Source organism: Ambystoma mexicanum, chromosome 1p (genome assembly GCF_040938575.1).
Source record: "Ambystoma mexicanum isolate Mex_15411 chromosome 1p, UKY_AmexF1_1, whole genome shotgun sequence".
NCBI classification, from domain to species: domain Eukaryota; kingdom Metazoa; phylum Chordata; class Amphibia; order Caudata; family Ambystomatidae; genus Ambystoma; species Ambystoma mexicanum.
The window spans coordinates 291689319-291706790 of NC_090921.1; the positions used below are offsets into that span (position 1 = coordinate 291689319).

The 17472-nt window shown below is 46.7% G+C and overlaps 1 long non-coding RNA gene across 3 annotated transcripts; it reads right to left on the reverse strand.

Moving 5' to 3' along the window:
* Positions 1–10282: 10282 nt before the first annotated feature.
* LOC138569302 (uncharacterized) lies at positions 10283–16383 on the reverse strand. 3 transcript variants are annotated; one of them, XR_011303208.1, is made up of 4 exons: positions 15293–16383; positions 11422–11555; positions 11213–11330; positions 10283–10677 (listed from the first exon to the last, which is right to left on the reverse strand). It is a non-coding gene; the product is annotated as an uncharacterized lncRNA (long non-coding RNA). The 3 variants fall into 3 exon arrangements; XR_011303209.1 differs by having other exon boundaries at positions 16129–16382; XR_011303207.1 differs by having other exon boundaries at positions 12326–16382.
* Positions 16384–17472: the final 1089 nt, after the last annotated feature.

Genomic DNA, 17472 nt, shown 5'->3' on the forward strand with positions numbered 1-17472 from the left:
ATGCAGTATCGATGGAAAGGGCCATCGATGCTGCATCACTTCTCTCCCGCGGGGGGAGGTGGGAGGTCTCAGCCCCGACTTGAATTTGCCGGGGGGGGGGGGGGGGGGGAACTCGGGCCTTGGAGCCCCCCGTACTTGGCACCCCTGGCAAGTACACCTTCCACCAGGGTCTCTGTGCGCATGTCCCACAGGCCCACAACTTCATGAAAGTGACTGCTGAGGAAGATATTTTACAGGCTTATTTTAAGCCACTGACCTGCAGCTGCTCGGCACAGCTGATTAGATACATTCTACAATGACCCTCCATGTTTGGCGCCTGCACATTACTCTTCAAACTCCTTCTGTGCAAGCCACGTTTAGCCCTGCTGCAGAACCTGCAGGAAAGTAGGCAAAGGAATGGAGGCAACAGCCCTTCCCGGGGCATTCTAACAGTGCTTTGAGCTTTGAACTTGGCGGCGGGTGTATGACGCGCCATTGCCTTGGACAAGGTCTTGCGACACTTTCAGTAATCCTCTCACGTCAGAGTCAGTGTATTGCGCCTTGGGGCATCTCCCTCCGTGTTGTTTGGTGTCAGTCCCCATACCTGCTTCTTCCAGCATCCAACATGCATTCATTCTTTTTTTGTTTGCTTGTGCGTAATAATGCTGTTTACCATTTGCTATTTACTGTCTGTTTCCCCCCTTCTTTTTAGTGGGTGGTTTTAGGCTACGAGTATGACGTGAACTGTACACGTTCTGGCAATTCCGGGGGAGCAGGGTTGAACTCTATCTGCGCGGGCGCATGAATTCTTGGGGGAGCAGGGTTGAACTCTATCTGCGCGGGCGCATGAATTCTTGACAAATGCACGCTTCGTGTCCCGTGCCAATCCCTGACAGGTGGTGTTATCATCAATGAGAGAGCTCCCCAGTCCAGCGCGAGCTAGTGGGCTTCACCGTGCACGTCGTTTCTTCTTTTATTGCCCACTGTGTTTGTGCTCACAAATGGCCCCGAAGCGACGGACTTGGCTTCTCTTTGTCCCTCCCTCTCTAGGCGTTGGTTTGCTCCAGGTGCTTCATGGCCGAGGATACACGCGTTTCAATTGGCTGCCTAGGATAAACATGGCCACCAGGGATATGTGAGCATAGGTGTCCTGTCGTCAGATAAGTGGGGGGAGGGGTGAAATGAAGGGTCTGGTCTATGAGAGAGCATTGTTGGAATGTGCGGCGTGTGCGTGGAGGGGACTCTACACATGGGCCACCAACGCCTTTTGCAGCCACGCCACACGTCTCACTGTTTTGCCACCTGCTCCTCAGTTATGAAGGCCAGGTTCAATAACAGTCGTCGTATTCACTGCCTGCTGCTGCTGGAAGTCTCTGGCTGCAGCATTTGGCAGCTTGCAGCTGCCGCCATCTGTTGACGCGAGAATTGTGAAGTGAAACGGGCACAGTGCTCTGGTCTTTGCCCTCTACACACCCTAAAGCTCGCGAACAAGCTCCACAGCGACCGTTAAGCTAACAATGCCAGTTCATCGCTCTCCCTCCTCACAGTCCTTAGTGTCGTTGATCCCATATACCAACATACCTATATGAAAAAAGCCTTGGTAAACCAGCCGTTTTGTAGCTTATAAAAGCATTAAATACGCATCTGCCAAGCATTTGGCAGCCGCTGCCATCATATGCTCAGGTACTTAATCCGTTTGTCAGCTGCTGCCTTCTTATGGAGGCCTGGGCTCGGGAGTACGGGTGGGTGGAGAGTACAGCTATGGTCTGGGGGGTGGATGGACTGCTTGAGTAGAGTTAGTGTGGGTTGAGTGGCTGGTGTAAGCTAGGATGTGTGGGTTAGGGGCTATTTATTTTATTTATTTACTTTTGCATCTGTTGCAGTTCACTGAACCCTTAGGTATCTAGGCGCTAGTTACATTAGATGAAAGGATACATACGAAAAGTACAACGGGGGAGGGACAAGAGGAGACAGGTATCGAAACATCTTAGTGTCTTAGCTCAATGAGCTTTAGGGGAAGAGCCAAGACTACGTTTTTTCCTGAAGGTCCAGTACAAAGGTTCCTTTCTCAGGGTGATGGAGAGATTGTTCCAGAGCTTTGCAGGGATGACAGGAAAACCTGATCCTCCGGCTGTCTTACTAGTGAAAGTAGGCCCTCTGAGGAAGTGGCTGTTGGATCTTAGTGGGTGAGATGGGGCATATTTCTCCACCTGGCGTGATAAGTAGGCTGGGGCAGTGTTGGTGGTGCACCTGTGTGCGATGGGGAGGGTCTTGAATTTAATCTGCTCGTGGATCGGGAGCCAGTGGACATCTTTCCTGGCTTCTGTAACATGGTCATGCTTCGACAAGCATCGGCTGCCCGCAGGGCATTATTTTGGATAGTTTGTAGCTTGCACAAGTTACGTTCAGAAGTAACTGCAAAGAGGGAATTGCAATAGTCCAATTTGGCTCCAGTGATGGCTCTGGCTATGGTGAGGCGGTTGGTTGTGGTGAGGAAGGGCTTGCTGGCACTGAGAAGTTTAGCAGTGTAGGCAGAAGTAGCAATGGCAGTGACCTGGCGTGAGAGGTCAAGGGTAGCATCTAGGTAGATACACAGGGTTTTGGCTGGAGTTGAAGTTTGGATCGAGTTGCTGTCAATGTCAAATGCTTTGTAAGCTGGAGTTTTAGCAAGGTTGGAGTTACGCGTGGCGGGACTCCCTTTCTCCTGCGCACCTCCTCTTTTCTTGTTTCAGAATTTGACCAGCAGCCTGGGTCCTGGTTTGTCGAGGAACCAACTCCGGGGTTCCCATTTATTTGTGAGAATTGTGGGGATGACAAACTCTGGATCAGTTGGGCGCTGGTAGGGTATGGTGGTCCAATGGTCACTGTTGAGCGATTTGATCAATTATACGGTCCAGTCAGGTCATAGTCATTAATTTGTTTATTTTTGATTAGTTAGCACCAAAGAAAACATCATTGTAGAAATGAAATGACAAGTTTTTGACATGGTAACTCGCTACACAGCCTACGCGTGTTTCAACCTAAGTCTTTTTCAAGGCCAAGTGAGTTAAGGGAATGGACTTCAAAATGCTGTAAGCTGGTCCTCCCAGATAAGGGCGACAGGGGGGCTGGATAGCCGATCGTTGGCCGGGTCCGGCGAGTTTGTTGCGTGCGAGTGTTTTGCGTTTTGTAAGCTGGATCCATGTTGCAGAGAGTGGTGTGCAAGCCTACAATGAGGATCTCAGTTTTGTCGTCATTTAGACATAACTGGTGGGTTTCCATCCAGTTCTGGACAATGTCATAGACTGAGGTGAAGGATGCAACGTCAAGGTGGTAGGTGCCTGAGAGATGGAGGAGGATTTGGGTGTCATCGGCATAATTCGTGTTGGATATGCCAAGGCATCCAGGTGATCAAAAAAAGGGTTTAGTATAAATATTTTACAAGGCGGGGGAGATGCAAGACCCTTGTGGGACTCCACAGGTTACTTGTGTTGGTGTGCAACATGATCGTCCATAAAGACACAGGAGGAACTGTCTACCAAAAAGTATCTGATCCAGTCTGCCGCTTCTGGGGAGAAGTTTGCTGTACTGGTGAGGTGGGCTCCCGAGTGTCTGATGGTCGATGAGGTGGAACGCTGCAAATCCAGCATGAGGCACAGGGAGAGTTTGCCTATGTCTTTGATATTGTTCAATTGTTTTTTCTGGTCCAACAAGGTAGTTTCAGTTCCATGCCTTGGTCGGAAGCCATATTGGCAGATTTACAGGATGTGGTTGTCCTCAAGGTTTTCTTGGACCTGGATGTATGTTGCGCAGTTGAGGATTTTAAGGATGAAGGGTATGGTAGTAATTGGGTGGTAATTAGGGGGGATGGTGGGTTTAAGGGATTTTCTTTAACAACAGGAGGATACAGGCTTCTTTCAATAAAGTTGGGACGGTTTTTGTGGTAAAGGAAGAGTTGATAATTGCTGTTATGATGGGTGTGTGAGTCTCGGCACAGTCTTTGATGATGGGGTCAGACAGACACCCCCTTTGCAGTGGGAGGTCTTGAGGCCTTTGATGATGTTGCCCCCTTCGGGTTCAGATACCGGGCGAAAGTCGAATTGGGTGGTAGGTAGGCTGATGGGAGCCATGAGGCGCATGAAGGTGGCTGGTGGATTTGCGTGGCCAGTTGCTTGGCACATAATTTCTCCTGGAGGCAGCTCTACAGATAAGGGGTGTATCAGCTACTTTTACTCCCTAAAAAAAATAAAAACAGGAATAAAAATACTACCCAAAAATATGAAACAGATATGTAGGACCATGTCCCGCTGTTTTCACTCACACATCTATATGGATATGTTTGGACGATAGTGCATGTAAAACTGTAGGAAGAAACTACTGTTGTAACTGCCTGATTGGAAGCGGGAAACATGTATCTTTTAATGGATATGAATAATTAGGTGCAAAGAAATAATTACTACAAAAACATTTCTGTTTTCCAGTTAAAACAGATTTTTACTCTCTTATAAAATACTCCCACTGGGAATTGGACTTACATTTTTACTCCATACAAAAATAATGTTACTCCCACTTCCAAATTTTAACTGCCGCACTGCCTGGAGGGTTTCTTCCACCTTAGTACACCAGGTGTCGTCTGCGATGAATCCTGTGGGGGGGTGACTGGCGACTCAAGTTCGCGCAGGATCGTGAAGAGTTCAGAGAGGTTGGACTGTGCGTTTTCTTTTCTCACGTTGTAGCTACTGGCTTTGGCAGTATGAATCACTCTTTTGTGGTCTTCGGTGAGGGAGGTGAACTGAGCTTTGAGGTTGGGGAGGGGTCTTTTCTCCAAGAGGTTTCGGCAGTGCGTTTCTTAGCGTGGGTAGCAAGGAGCTTGGGAGTGAACTTGACGTTCCTTTTTAGGGCAGGCCTGGCTTTGTGCTTTTTTAGCGGGGCTAGAGTGTTGACAGCTAGTGCAATGTTGTCATTGTAGAGATTGACAAGGGTCTCTGGCTTCATTGTTGTGTTGATTAGGACCTTGAGGTCTGAGAGGAGTAATGTGAGGCGGTTCTTGTTGCGATTTTTAGTGCAGCAGGCGAGGGCTTCTGGTTTCACTGTGTGACAGGGGCTGGGAAGTTTGCTGGTGGGGATGTTGAATGTGATGGTGTGATGGTCAGACCATGGGTAAGTCATGGTGGTGAGGCTGGCCAAGTTGCAATTGAGGTCAACAATTCAGTCGGGGATGCAGCCCTGGATGTGGGTAGGCTCAGTAGTTCGCGTAGCAAAGCCAGCATGGTTGAGGGCTGTGGCTAGGGGTTTTGTGTGAGGGTATGTGAGGTCGTTGAGGCCAAGATTGAGGTCTCCTAAGATCAAGATTTTTGAACTGGGCTTGAGGTGAGTGGTCAGTGACAAGTGTGAACTTTCTTCCTAGAACGTAGTATCTTAGATGGACAAATGTCCATTTGATGGCAAGGTCCTCTAATTCCAAAACAGAGTAGTTCTTCTCACGTGGAAAGAGTCTACGACTAGTGAATAGGATGGGGTGTTCTAATCCATTGCATATTTGATAAAACTGCTCCTAACCCTGTGAGAGAGGCACCAGTTTGTAACACAAATTCTTTTGAACAGTCTACTACTTTTAGGATGGGGTTCCGACACAAGGTTTGTTTTAGGTTGTTGTAACATGTATCATCCTCATCAGTCCAATGAATCTTCTGGGGTTCAGCATTCCTGAGTGTGTCTGTTAATCTGGCTGTTCTGAAAAATGTGGGATAAACCTACGATAATAACCAATCAATCCTAGGAATGCCCTGAGGTCTCTCTTGGTCTTGGGTGTGGCGGCATCTAGAATGGCTTTCACTTTTTATTGTTGGGGCTGGACGCTGCCATTCCCCACAAAGAAGCCTAGGTATTTCACGTCCGATGGCAGCAGCTGACATGGATGGATTTGCAGTTAAGCCGGCCTCTCGGAGAGTTCTCATAATAGTAGAAAAATGGAAAAGATGGTCTTTCCAAGTCGTACTATAAATGAATGTCGTCAATATAGGCCCCACAGAAATCGGGTTAAAGCTGTAAAATCCTGTCCATGAGTCATTGGAAAGTGGCTGTGGCCCCATGCAGGCCAAAAGGGGGGACTTTGATATGTTATTTATAACGCACTTAATACCCAGAGGTTTCTAAGCGCGGACCCGGGGATCGAACCTGTGTTGCTCCGTGTCGTCTTGCTTCCAAGGCGAGCGCGTTGCCGCTGAGCTATCCTCTCGAGAACTGAATAGTCCCAGGGGTGTCGGGAAAGCTGTCTTTTCCTTATCAGGTCCATGTAATGGGACCTGCCAATATCCCTTGGTTAAATCTAAGGTTGATAAGAATGTGGCATCTCCAAGTTTACCTATGAACTCATCGATGCGTGGCATAGGATAGGCATCGAAGGATGAGATGGTGTTAACTTTGCTCATGTCTATGCAAAACCTCCAAGAATGATCAGGTTTAGTTACCAACACAATAGGGGAGTGCCATGGACTTCAAGAGGGCTCGATAATGTTTGCCTTCAGTGTTTTCTTCAGTTCCTCAACCACTATTTGTTTTCGTGCTTCTGGGAGCCTATATTTTTTCAAACGGACCACTTTTCCCTGTGGTGTTCTGATATAATGGTAAATGCCATGTACTCTGCCTGGTTTCTTTCATTGGGGAATACCATAGTAAGGTTGTTCAAATCTTCTTGTTTTTTTAATATATTTCTTGCGGAATACGTTCAGAGTTGTCTATCTTCTTGCGTACCAAACAAGACAATATTGAGGAGGTGGTGGTGGAAGGATTTTTTTCCCACTCCTTTAGGAAATGTACATGGTAAAGATGGGTCTTTTGTTTTCTATCAGGTTGGGTGATTTTATAGGTGCAGGTTCCCGTTTGCTCTAGCACCTCTGAGATACCTGAAGGTGTCTAGCACGCTATTCCCCAGAGATCTGTCATCCAGGTGACCAGGACACGACCATTGCTATTGGATCCAGTTCCTTGGGGTGGACCAGTGGAGGAGGATCACCTAGGCGAGGGGTCTTCGAGGAGTGGAAGTGGGACACTGAGGGTTGAGATGCGGTATTCCCTTCCCTGTAACACCTTTTCCGATTTCTACTCTGTAGGTTATTTAGAAGCCCCCCTTTTCCCACGAAGAACACTTACACGATAACAGACAACTGACTAACACCAAAGCCGTTTAACTGTCATGTCCCAGTACACGGGTCAGGCAGAGTCAGGCAATTGACAATAATCACGCACACCTGGCGGCCCTTTAACTTCCCGACAGGGATAAAAGACAGAGCAAGAAAGCACACTTCAAGTGAGGCTGAACGCATGAGGAGACAGCTACACCAAACCGGCGGTTCAAGAGGAGAAGAAAGGTTGGTGAAACCTGGAAGGGCGAAGAAGGGGGAATTGACCTTGCCCTTTTTCATCTCAGACCCGCAAAGCCTCTGAAAGGGAGAGCAAAATACTGGGATATAGAGCTGGCGTACGAAGCAGCAGACGTCAATGGTACATAGGGGTCTCCTGCTTTGATAACACAGACAGAGAGGCAAGCTGGCTACCGAGGTACTATCATTGACTCCAGAGAACAAAGAAGCCAATGGGTTGAGCACAGCCGGTGAGTCAGAGGAAGCTGATAGTAAACCAAACTCTCTGTTGAGCCCAAGGTTGCAAGTGGCAACATTTTTTGAATGGAAGGAATCCGAAAGGCAAAGAACTTGTGTATGTGATTGAACTTTAGAGAAAGCCCAGTTGAGGTACAGGTGCAGAGGGGTCTGGCGCTACACGTGGGCGCTCATTCGAAAGACTCTGGCCGGACCTAGTCTTTGAAACTAGAAGAACCAGAAGCCCTAGGAAGGGGTGGCGTGAGGTGTCAGAGTAGTCCTAAAAGGGTTATGTCAAATCCCTTATACAATCGAAAGTCCCTGACCCGTGGCTGGAGGAAAGCTCTGGGAAGGGAACCCCGATTTCCGATAAGATTGTGAACTGTGGATTAAGGCAAGTATGACAGAGGGATGACAAGGGAAAGCTAGGAGAAGGAAAACCCTGCTTTCTGATGAAAATGAGCAATACATGAACTGTGTTAGAAATACATGAACTACGTTAAAGAAAGGTTGTACTGAACCCGACGGAGGGAGGCCCAAACAGCAAGGAGGATCTGAGCCCGGCAGAGGGAGATCCTGGGGCGAATATCAATTGCCCAAGGTGCAAGATCACAGAGAGAACTTAGGTTTGTTTGTTTGCTTGTCATCGTGAATCAGCCCACCTTCTAAGGCAAGAGACCTTTGCAAGAAGGTCTCAGAATCCGCCTCTACTTGCCCTTGTAGTGTAGCCGACGCATTCTTCCCAACAATGTAACCTACTGTTTATGTCAGAAATCAAGACAGTAGGATCTATTCTTTGAAAGAATAGATCCCACGAACACAGGTTGGAGAAGGGTGCAGGAACCGGCAGAAGACCTGAGAGAGGAGGGACACTAATTAATCCTGTATTCGCAGAGAACTGTGTAAACACATTGTAAGGACCCAAAGACTAACCTTAGATAAATAAGGACTGAACTGCTGAAGAACCAACTGAGAGTTCAGCCTGCCAGGAAGTTCCTCTTTAAATACTGCTACAGTATCTGTAAAACAAATTCCCTGTAGTTAACCACTAACCAATATGTCTGTCAGCGTGTATATGTGTGTGTAAATCTATACAGGCTTTGGGGAGGTGTCTCACCGTGGAATCCGGTGGGTTTCTTATGGAGTGGTCCATACCAGTAGCAGCAGGAAATGAGGAATCGGAGCAACCCCTTCACAACTATTCCCAACGAAATGAGGACGCGTAGACGGTATGTCTCTAGTCCGGTTACTAACCCGATGAAATGAGGATGCCTGGCGGGAATCGCAAACACACAAGTCGCAAGTCAGCAGTCCGTGTGTAGCAATCCGTGGGGTGCTCCAATCCCGCAAAATTATAGATACAGGTACGTCAAACAATACAACCGGAGACGTGGAAACCAGACGATAGTACAGCAATCCAAGGTATGTTCCGGGTTAAAACGATGGGGCCGAAGGCACACAGCAAACGAGGCAGACAAGGGCAAGACAAGGCAGTCCCAGAAAGCATTCCGGGTCGTAAACAACATAGATGAAGGTACAGGGCAAACCAAACAGATGAGGGCAAGACAAGGCAGTACCAGGAGGCATTCCGGGTCGACTTGGATGATGAAAAGAATCAGCTGACGAAACCAGAGCAGGAGAAGACAAGAGGGAATCCAGACGTAGGAAAAGTTCAGTAACCAGGTAATCCAAAAACACACAGCAAGGCAAAGACAAATGTACGTCCGCAAATTCAGAAGCACTGCGGACTGGAAAGGAGGTGCTCAAATGTCATGGGATGGCAACACGTGACCAAGGAATGGCGAACGCTTCCTAGAGTGCACCGGCCGTGTTGTCAGTTTCCACGGCAACCTCCAATCCAGGCCATAGCATCCTTTATTGTGGGTTTGCACCGGTGTCTGGGTTTTGTAGTGCGCATACTGCATGGAAGGGAATAAACGCCTAATCTTGGGTAAAGACAGTAAGTGCGGTTGTGAGAGGGACATATGTAGAACTTTCCTCACATTATGCCTATGTGTCGAACTAGGTAAATGAGAGAGGCGTGATGTAGAGACAGTAGTGGAACGTAGATTCCTGACAGAAGGAGACTTGAAGGTTGTGATATAGTGGAACTAAACTGTGAACCTTGTGCTGAGGAGGTCAAGGAGTGTGCTGTGCTCGAGAGTCCCACCTTGTCCCTTGCTTCAAGCGTGGGCAAGGGAGACACAGCCATACCATCCTGACTTTTCATTTTTGTCAACACTTCTTTCTTTTCTGGTGAACATTATTCCACAACCTTTTTGTAATTTAGTAGTAAGGATCGGCAATAGTTTAAAAAAAAAATATAAGCCCTTTTTATTTGATAAGACGCCGCTAGGACTGCCTTATTATCTGATGATCGTAGCTTGCTCCCATATTAGATCTAGGTTTAGAATAGGCATTTATCTCACCCATTATAAAGTTTTAATAAATACCCTTGAACTGTGTTCAATTGTGTCTGTCTTTACTGTTATGTACTAAAAAAGTAGGCCCGATCCCAGCGTTTTTTGTTAACGGGGGAGCAATTCTCAAAATAGGGATAAATGACGAGGAAATATATAAGTGTGTCAGGGAACTGGCACTGGAGAATTGCTTACCCCTCACTACTCTAACCTCAAAGATGGGTTGGAAAACTTATTGTCACACATGTATACATTTACAAGACAGCATTAATCTGTGCAGACAGCAACTATAGACAGCCACATGCGTGAGCATACATGAAAGTAATTTTAATTGGGGATGTCAAACATATTAGAAGGCAACTCGACTAATACATCAACAGATAAGAACGCGCACAAAAATGAAAGTACAGTGTTTTGTGTCAGGGAAAATAAGGCAAGGCTACAGGTAACAAAAAACCAGAAAAAGAACGAACATAAAAGATGAGGCAACTTAATATACTTTCTAATCCTAATACACAGGTTATACAAAATGACTAAAATTAGACATTTACTGAGATAAAAATGTTGACATGTTTCGGCCAATAATCAGATGGGACAGTTTCTCAAGTGTCCATACAGAAGATAAATGTAGTGGCCATCTTCAGGACAGGACATTTCTTCAGGATGAGCCTTATGAACAATTTACAATTGGCGTCAAAGATCTAAAAAAATACATATATATACAATTAATCACGGGACATCAGAACATTGACTTAAAAAGTGGGACTAAAATGTCCTTAAATACATAACCTCTGATGTATACACAAAACTCATATTGGCTGTCTATTTTATTTCTCATATTGCAAAATATATGTAGATCTACTATCAATCTTTGTCCTGTATACAAGCTAGTTTTAAATCCGTGCTTGCCACAGAACACAGTTAACATACCCTTGTGTGACACATAAGAGAGATCCAACCCTTACCAGTACCTCCTGGGTTGAGTGTGATCAAAAAAGTAAAGGCAAAGCCATCAATGACTCTTTCGGGGACAGAATTGTCCCACCTAATGCCTGATTACTAGTAATCTAGATGATTCATGGCATAGTCTACATAAATAGATGAAAAATGGCCAGTCATTTTAAATTGGTTCTTTTTCCTATTGGTATTACCATTTATCAGGTTATTACTACCAAGGGCAGGGCTCAAAAAACATCGGGGCACAGAACAGTTTTATTCATGCAGAGAATGGCTTACTTCCGAGTGTCGCCAGGTAGGTCATACACGAAACTGGAGGGAAATTCTACTAAACATCATTTATGCATCCAGTGTGGAACTTAGAAACGGCGTCGTGGCATCAGATTCACAGGATGTCCTAAGTCAAATAGAGAGAGAAACACGACGGTTTAATCTGAGGGTCTTTTTTGAAGAGAATGAACTTTAATAAAGGCAATGTTTCTGTATACCTTTTAACAAAAAAAAGCGTCAATCCTAATTCGTGGTGTGAAGAGGCGGCAGGAAATTAATACCGACATTCGAACACAAGTGAAATTAAGCCCGTGTAGTCGAGGACATGCTGTCCAATTCATGTGCAGTCGGTCTGTAAAATGCAGGGCACAGAGAACTAATCAAAAGCACAATATTAACAAAGGCGGGCTTGTCACTGTGAGCTGAGTGGAATACTCAGGGTTACTTTAGTGCACGCGGGTGTCTATTCACCTGCGCTTGCCCATGGGAGACACAGGAACCCCGGGACAGGAGCCTATGTTGTTCACATGATCTATGCTGCCTGCATCTCACTGACCCAGCGGATATCCCCTGTTCACCACCCACCTTTAATATCCCAACTTCTATGAGCATTTTCCGAACCTCATGTGCGAATAGATGCCTTATACTCGTAGTTTCACCTTTTACGCGTGTTTGCACACATGAAGTAGTCCCCCCACACCAGAAGGTAAGCCTTTGCCATACTGTGCACATACATTGTAACCCACTCGCAGGTTCTTATTCATGTTTAACTTTTGGGAGTCTTCTGCCACTAGCAGCGAGATGCCGAGATAAAAGGCCATGTTTCCTATCTGTACTCCACCTATTTTGACTTAGCAGCTTGTTGCTGCAAACAGACTTTACCTATAATCTCCCTGATTTGACTTCACACAGCATTTGGCTGTAAATGACTGCTACCTGCAACCTACCTAATGTAATCTTATACTGCATTTGGCTGCAAGGAATGTTACCCACATCCTACCTAATTGGACTCTAAGCAGCACTTTGCTGCAAATGATTGTTATATTTGATTGTTGTTGCTGCAACCTACCTATTTTGATTTTGTGCAGCAGTTGGCTGTTTTGGATGTTACCTGCAACTTACCAATTTTTACTGAAGTAGCACTCTGCTGCAAACGCATCTTCCTGAAAAGTCATACTCAGTCCTGCACTGTAGAATGCTCTAAAGCACTTGTACAGTAACTAGAGCCCAGATGCCTCTAGGTTTTGTGCGAGAAAGGAAGAAAGAAAGAAAGAAAGAAAGAAAGAAAGAAAGAAAGAAAGAAAGAAAGAAAGAAAGAATGAATTCTGGCGCTATTCCCTGCACTCACACCACCTTCAGACATATCACCCAGGTGATGTAGAATTTACATCAAAGGTGGATACCCCAGAAATGATGTGGTGAGGTTAAATTATTTCTTCTACTATCTGGGATAACAAACACGTATTAACAAAAAAGGACAACAAATACATTAAAATAATATTTCAAAGTAATTCTCCCATCAAAACCGTGCACATATATCATACATTGGATTTATTACCAAAATAGATGGCAAGATTTAATATGAAATTCTCTACATAACATTAAGAAAGTAATACACAATGTACAACTAACCCTCTCTCTGAAAGATGCACAAACAAATGTGTACAAAACTTTGAGAAACATAAAAGAGTCATTCTATACTGAAAAATGTATCAATGAAAATAGCCTGCATTTAAAAATTAGCAAGTGTATTCTGTGGCAATCCAAAGATTGCAAATTCGTCTTGGAAACCTTAAATACAAGAATGAAGTGTGTTTCCCAATGTTCTGCACCTAACACAGATACATCAATCATATGAGGTCCCTGGAGGCTGTGCTGTGCCAGTGGGTACAACGGTGTAGGAATCAGCAGGCCCAGGTACCGAGGGCTGTCTAGGGTGTTGGGCTACCAGGATGTCACCTGTCATCATCCTTGGGGTGAATTTCATCCAACATCATTTCATTATGGTGCAGATGATCTTGAAACCACTGCTGGTTCAATACCTTCACCCTGACTCTACATAACCAGCTACAGGGGCCCATGGGAGAGGGCCAGGGGCCCAAAGGAGTGGTCCAGGGGCTCAAGGCAGAGGTCCAAGTGCTGATGGGGCACTTCCCATATTATCAAACAAAGGTACTTTTGGACAGGCCATGACCCATGGAACTGAGGTATGATGCCCAGACGCCGATTGAGTGACTGGAGACAAAGGTGGGGTGGTACCTAGCTAGATGACTGGAGAGACAGGTCGGGTGATATCTAGCTAGATGACTGGAGAGAAAGGTGGGGTGCTGCCTAGCTAGATGACTTGAGAGAAATGTGGGGTGGTGCCTAGCTAGATGACTGGAGAGAAAGGTATGGTGGTACCTAGCTAGATGACTGGAGAGAAAGATGGGGTGGTGCCTAGCTAGATCAGCGGAGAGAAAGATGGGGTGGTGCCTAGCTAGATAACTGGAGAGAAAGGTCGGGTGGTATCTAGCTAGATGACTGGAGAGAAAGGTGGGGTGGTGCCTAGCTAGATGACTGGAGAGAAAGGTGGGGTGGTGCCTTACTAGGTGACGGGAGAGAACGGTATGGTGGTACCTAGCCATATGACTGGAGAGAAAGATGGGGTGGTGCCTAGCTAGATGACTGGAGGGAAAGGTCGGACGGTGCCTAGGTAGATGACTAGAGAAATATGTGGTGGTAGCTAGCTGGAAACCTGGAGGTAAAGGTGGGGTGGTGCCTAGCTAGATGAATGGAGAGAAAGGTGTGGTGGTACCTAGCTAGAAGCCTGGAGAGCAAGGTGGGGTGGTGCCTAGCTATATGACTGGAGAGAAATGTGGGGTGGTGCCTAGCTAGATGACTGAGGAGAAAGGTGGGGTGGTAGCTAGCTAGATGACTGGAGAGAAAGGTAGGGTGGTGCCTAGCTAGATGACTGGAGAGATAGGTGTGGTGGTACCTAGCTAGAAACCTAGAGAAAAAGGTGTGGTGGTACCTAGCTAGATGCCTGGAGAGCAAGGTGGGGTGGTGCCTAGCTAGATGCCTGGAGAGCAAAGTGGAGTGGTGCCTAGCTAGATGATTGGAGAGGAAGGGGCATTTGTACCTAGCTAAGCAGTGCGTGTTGCAGGGGTCTAGGGCGTCAGTGACTAGTTTCCAGAGCCAGAGGATGAGGGAGGCTATGACAAATAGGTCCACACTGCCCTTTGGAATTCTGGAGAGGATGGGGTCCCCCTTTCCAGCAGGATGGGTAAGAGATGGTCAACATCAGCCCCATTTGTTTCCACCACGAAGGACTTGACTACTGGCCCCCTTCAAATGTTCTACCTTTCTGCCAGGATCCATACTGCAAAAACACCTGGCCAGGGCGCTATTGGATTAACGCCTTAATGTATAATCGGGGTGCTGGGGTAGAGTAGTGATTTTTTGGGATTCGACATGGCATGTGGTTCTTTGGTTTGGGTAGAGAGTGTGTGCTGTTGGGATTTGGTAGTTGGAGGTATGTTGGGATTGGGGAGGTTGTGGTATATATTGTTGGACAATATGTAGGGGGTATAAGGTTGGAATTGGGAATAGGGGTTACAGAATAATTTAATGCACGGCCAAAGCACAACATGTTGTTGAACATCCGGGATCCTGGGAGAATCTAAGGAAATGAATGTATGGTTTTGAAGTAAGATTTTTGTCAAATGTAACATACGTTTGTTGGACCCCAGGATAATTTAATGACGTTTTCAACAACAAAAAAAAAGATGTTTCAGAGAGAATCCGTGCCCGTCGCTCCACGGTGTGCTTCGGCGTCGCTCCACGGTGTGCACCCGGGTCGCTCCACGGTGTGCCTCGCACTTTGACCATGTGTCCACTTTTTCGGTGATTGGCTTGAACCTGGACAGTTTTTGAATTAAGTTGCCAGTAATTGCCGCTAAATGTAGATTGTAGCATTTTGTATATCTTAATTACTCTTCCATTGTTTAATATATGTGAGGGAGCTGGGGGTCCCGCATGCAAAAATGCCCATCGGGAAATGTATGGTATTGGCGCAAGGGTTTTTCCAAGCAGCATTTTTTTACTCACCAGCAATTTTTCCCCAAACATTGGCCAGTGTAGCATTTTGGTACAGCCGCCATGCACTGTCACCAACTTTGTGGTCGAGTAACACACACTCTGTGGGTATTTTTGGAGGTTTTCAGGTGGGTTTCCAACTCGTAATCAAGCTGTAAATACTGCTGGGGCTTTTCACTTGCTGTATTCCCTGTATGCATTGTATGCCAAATAGAGCATGCAGATTTCTGGCTAATTACAAATGCACAAACACCATGAGTTGTATAAAAACAGGTGATATATAAAATACCACCTCTTTTTACCATTATGGTCAAACTGTTGTTGAGTATCTAGGATGTGTATTTGAGAAGGTTGCTTCATCTCCCAGTGACCCCAGTATAGTCCCAGTTTCCCATTCACGTGGATTTCCAGCATGCAGAAACTCAACGCATTTTCCTCCACGCTGTGCGGAATATAGTCCCATTCCCAGCTGGCGGAATACCTATATATTGCCAGGGTGCAGAATCGCAGGGCGTTTCCACTTTGCATGTATGGGGACATGCCCAGTTTACAAAATCTAACAGTCCTAATTTGCACATTCAGGTGCGCTGGTAGCCCCCAACCCATGACATGAACTACAGTTGTACCGAAGCACGGGGTGGAATGGGTACCAAATGAGGCCCTGGAAATAATGATCAAAGTGATCCCATATTACACATTTTGAGCAAGCCCAACAACCCCTTTCTCGTGAGAACATGTGCAAATAAAATGTGTGCCCACACAAGTGAGGCCCATGGTGCAGCTGCCCACCGGGCAATCTCCTTCCCTGCAGGCTAGCCCACCCCTGCCTGTAACCGCACTCCGCTTGCCTGACAGTCAATAACAGGCCGCCAGGATGCAGGCTCAGGGCAGGCTGTGCATGATGGGTTCCTGCTGAATAATGCATGCCGCAGCGGCGCATCTCTCGTCTCAATCCCTCAACGCATCATTCTCTCCTGCCTCTCCGCCGAGGCCTCGCTGCTTTGTTCCTCGCCCGGCCTGCCATTCTCTCGCAACCTCCGAGCCCCTCCCTCCAGCCGGCACTGGGAGCTGCTGCAACAACAAACAAAGCACGCAAGGCAGCTCCGTGGCTATCTCCCCACACCATGGCACGCCGCACGCACGAGCACGTGATCCGCTTCCCCATGTTCATTTGTGGATGTTCTACCTATCCAGCAGGGCTCAAGTCGAGAGTACAGGCGGGTGGATAGAGTCCCCCACTTTTTTTTTCAGAGGGCACTATAATATGCTAAATAATTTCTGGTGACACCACATTCAATTGTTATTTTAAGAGTCCCCCCACTTTTTTATGTTTTAGTGCTTGACCCCTGCTGTCAAGATAAACTGAACAAAATAGTGTTGTGATATGAGGTGTCAACAAGACTAGCTTGGGCTGGGGCTAAGCCCGAGTTGCAAATGGTCTTTCCCCGTTCTGTAATGGCTTGGAAGGCTGAAAAACAATGGCCTGGAGGGTTGCCCAGAGCAACCCCTGAGGTTAAGATTCATTCTAAACCTTCCAGCCATCACCCCTTTTGTTTTGTCAAGCCTAGCTTAATAAAACGAGGAGTCACTTCGCTCACTTGAGTGATTCTTAGAAATACTCAAACCACCATATTCACAATGGTCCCCTGAATGCTTCACAAGCGCTGTGCCCTAGCACAAATGGTGTGCCGGCAGTCTATCCAAGGCTCAGCAGTCACGTGGGAGCTGGCAGTGCGGTTCTTTGTGAAAATACCTCATTTTAAAGGTCTCAAGAGAAAAAGACCGATTTTCTTTTCATCGTCGAACAACATTGTGAAGGTCTTTTTCTCTTAAGAACTTTAAAAGGTATAGAAAAATATATCTATATTCGGGGGAGGGGGTTCACACCCTGATGCCCCCCATCGTTCTTCCCCACCCTCCCTGAAGGGATTTCAGCCACAACCCCCTCTCCCCACCACCCAACCACTCCCACCGGATTTCAGCACCTGCCACAGCCCCCACCCCCAGCCGAGGATCCCCCAAACCAATACACATACATACACACAACACACACCAACATACACACGCACCCACAAACTTACCCCTGCTCCTGGTCCTGCGCTTCCTTGGTCGGATCTGCCTGTCAGCCCCTGCGCGAACTCGTGTGTGGTATGGGTGTGACAGTCCGATTTAGAAAGACCGCCCCGTGCTGT